The sequence below is a fragment of the Hipposideros armiger genome, unplaced genomic scaffold (genome assembly GCF_001890085.2).
Source record: "Hipposideros armiger isolate ML-2016 unplaced genomic scaffold, ASM189008v1 scaffold_206, whole genome shotgun sequence".
Taxonomy (NCBI): Eukaryota; Metazoa; Chordata; class Mammalia; order Chiroptera; family Hipposideridae; genus Hipposideros; species Hipposideros armiger.
The window spans coordinates 834,156-838,261 of NW_017731556.1; positions in this window are offsets into that span (position 1 = coordinate 834,156).

The window sequence follows — 4,106 nt, forward strand, 5'->3', positions numbered from 1 at the left end:
CCTCTGGCATCCCAAGCGAGTTCTTAACCATCGCACCACTCGGCCGGCCCTGAAAATGCATTCTTGATAAATGATGCCCATACAATAGCAAGTCTTGTTATTTGAAAAAAGGTTCCCTTGTATTTCTTATTCAAACAGATGGGTGCATTTGGGTAGCATATGGATGGTAGACTTAAAAGAACCCTTGACACAGCAATAAGTACCATACTTATATTTAGAGTAGCCATTTAGTTCCATTAAAATAACATCTGTCACTTTAAATTTGTTAATTTGAATGAAATATATGATTTTCTTATATTGTTAGTTTTTTTGCTTTTCCTTAAATAAATGCATAAGAGCTATAAGCATAAATAGCTTATTATATTATGTTTGTACACATTTAAGTAACATTATAAAAATAATGTAACTTAGTGCCAGCGTCTATAGATTTTATCTTTCCTTAAATAAGGTAAGAACATTACTCAAGTTAGCAAAACATTGGGTTTACACAATAGCTGTGTTAAGACTGGTCATTGTGATCACAGATTTTTATAAAATATTATCAGAAATGTCAAAAGCCCTTTAAATCACTGTATGTGTATAAAAAGCTAAATACTTCAAACTCTGTATAGACAAAAACTCAATTGCAGTGACTTCCAGGTAAACATGGGGATTAAAAACACCATCAAATCTTTCTTCTTCCCATCCCCAACTGAAACTTTACCAGAAAGACTTATTTTAAGGCATAAGACCACATGAAGATATGACAATGACAATACGTTTGAAGCAGGCAAGTAGACAGTCAAGTAGAAACTGACTTTGCAGGCCCAAAAAAACCTAACCCTAAGTCAGCCATGGGGCAGCTGAGAATAAATCTAATTTCCACTGAAGTGTTGGCCAAAGCCCAGGAATTGAAAACACCAGGTACCCTGAAAGTGGAGGGTGAGAGGGAGATAATAAAAAGGATTGGTTGGAAGAAGTAATTAGATTCCTCAATTCCTTCATTCAACTGCCTCTCCCCACCCCAGCATAACATCAGAAATGTATTCTCTGGGCCTGGGAAACCAGAGAATCTCTGGACCTAGGGATCAAATCAAGGGTAGGGGAACTATACCCCCAAAACGAGGGGATTGAGTGTGTATACTAAGTGCTGATATCCCCAGCCTCCTCTCTTGACTAACTCCCAGAATACAGGCTGCCACGTCTTTGTCCTCTACACGGAAGACTGGGGGCATTCCACCGGGAATCTCAACAGCCCAAGAAGAAACACTTGAAAATATACTGTAGAGGTTCCAAGACAAACAGCTGAGCCATATCACCTGCATCATAGAACAATGAAATTCACCCTGGCACTAAGAGTTTCCACTCAGCTTTTCATTCTAACCCCCTTAATCATGAATAGACAATTAAGAATCATCAGACATCTGAGGATAACCCCACACATAAATGTTGGAATAAAATGTAAAAAGAGAACAAGGCAACTTGAAGGAAATCATGATTAGGCTGGCAGGAAAAATTTTTTTCAATTATTATTAATATCTACATAAGATAGTAGAAGGTTTTGAATTAATGAAACAAAAACATGAGACTCCAAAAATATAAAGTTAGAGAGAAAAAAAGTTAAACATGGTTGTAGAAATAGAAGCTTAAAAAATGTGTTAGAAGATAAACTAGAAGAAATCTCACAGAAAGAAGACAAAAAAAAACCATAAAAAGTAGGAGGAAAAGCACAAACAAGTTAAAAGTCTAGTCTAGGAAACATTCCTCAAAGAGAGACTCGAGAAAGCCATCATTTTATCAATGAAATAATTTCAGATTTGGTAAAAATTTCACGATATATATTGGGTTGTCGGAAAAGTCAGGACATATTTTTCCTATGTTTTTCGTTGCAAAAATGCATCAATGACTTTTTCTGACAACCCAATAGTTCTAGTGTGAAGGGGCTCACTGAGTATCTAGCAATGAAAATAGACCTTCACCAAGACACATCATAGACGTATTTCAGAACACAGGGGACAAGAAGATCCCATAAGCTTCCAGAAAGATGGGGAAAAAACAAATCACAAGCAAAGTAACAGGAGACAAAATGGCCCTGAGCTTTTCAACAGCAACACAGGATATTAGAAGAAAATGGAGCAATGCATCCAAATTCCTGAAGGGAAATAATTTCTAACTAATATTAATTATCTAGCCAACTTTCCACCTAAGTGTGAGGGTAAAGATCTTTCAGTGAAAAACTTTAGCCTACACACACACACACACACACACACACACACACACACACACACATACACACACACACTCACACACACACCATTCTCAGAGAGCTACTGAAGGATATGTACAACCAAAACAATGAATTAAGTCAAGAGAAAGAAAGGCATGATTATGGGATAAAACAGAGCCAACACACAACAAATACAAAAGGAATTCTCACACCCAAGATGATGCAGCAAGCATGGGGGCAACCCATCCGGACTCATGCAAGCCTAAATGCTCCAGAAGAGGCTTAAGAAGATAAAATTGACCTAATACCCAATACAAATAAATGCATCAAGAAGATATTTAAACATCTGGTGGACATGTGGACATAGAAATTATAAGTGTGTGCCTAAAAAAAAACAGACAAAAAATAAGACAATTCTTAACTGAGGGAAAATGGCAAATTGTGCAGTAAAGGAAACGTAATCATAGTTTACTATATGACTCCACAGTAAATAGCTTACAGAGTCATAATACTGCTAACCCTGAACACTGAGTCAATCAAAATTACAATAACCCTCAATCAGGAGCATGGACAGCTGAGAAGTGTTTATGATGGATTCTGGTAAGAGTGGAGAAGACAAGATATCCAATCCTCTTCTTCATGATAGAAAGTCGATAGATAATATCTAAACCTGAAAAAAACAACAAGAAATAACATTACAAGCTTGTTTTTTACAGATATGAAGGAAATAACAAGGTGCTTTAAAAGTTCAGAGGAGGTGATCTGGGAAACGGATTATGGAGAAAAGGTTTTGGGGACTGATATTTGTCTTTGCAAACTTTGTAGAACTAGCCGATTCTAGTTCCACAGGTGCACATTTAACTAATAAGTATAAAATAGCAGGCTCACAGAATTCCTCAGTTCATGCAGAAAAGTACAAAAACAATGGTTTGTGATTAGAACCAGAGATCCAGATCTTAGTACAGGAGGAAGTCCGCTTTGTGACTTTCACGGGTCTTAGGCACTTTTGACTTCATGGGCACCTATCGTCACTATACTATCAATATTTCAAATCATTTATGATACAGTTTTAGTTTTCACCTGCTTCTTTGGGGGCAAAGTATTGATTGCCTCAACCAATTGAAATAGGAATGATTAAGCTCATCACAATGAATGACATACTCTTCATACGGAAGTATAAAGATTGTAACTCAAAGGCAAATGTCAGGTTCACTTTACAATAATGGAGAGAGGATTGGAGACCTAAAGGCCTTTTAATATCGTATTCAGTTGGGAATAAGCCTATGGAAAATTGAAAAATTCATCCAACTTTAATATTGGTTTACATTAAGCTGCTGAGCTCAAGCATTTCAACATGATATAATTGCTATGAAATAAATATAGAAAATCAGGAGAAAATATTGTGTAAAGCAGTTTTGTACTAACGGTGCTGGGATCAGAGCAAATAAAGCTTTATTGTTTATAAATCTTTTGAATAATGATACCTCGCAGTTTTGAAACTCTGTGCATTTCTCCAAGTACTTTCTCTTTTCTACTTACATGTCTTTCTATCATTTCCATGTCAGCATATCTAGAACTGAACTTTCCTTTAATATTATCTCCCTCTCTTGACTTACCCAATCTATTCAATTGGTACGGGTCACTCTAGCTTGAACCTAGGAGTCCTGCCTCTTCTCCCTGCTCTCAATACCTAATTGGTTAATAAGCTCTACTGATTCTGCCTTTGCAATATTTCATGTATCTGTGTTACCCATTCCCAGCGCTATCACCCCTTCTCTGTACTGGAACTTTTGTAATGGCCTCCTTACTGGCCTCACTCATCCATCTCTTCCTCCTTCAATCCATTCTACATTTTGCCATCACACCAACTTGTTAACATGGTAACCACGTTGCTCAAGAG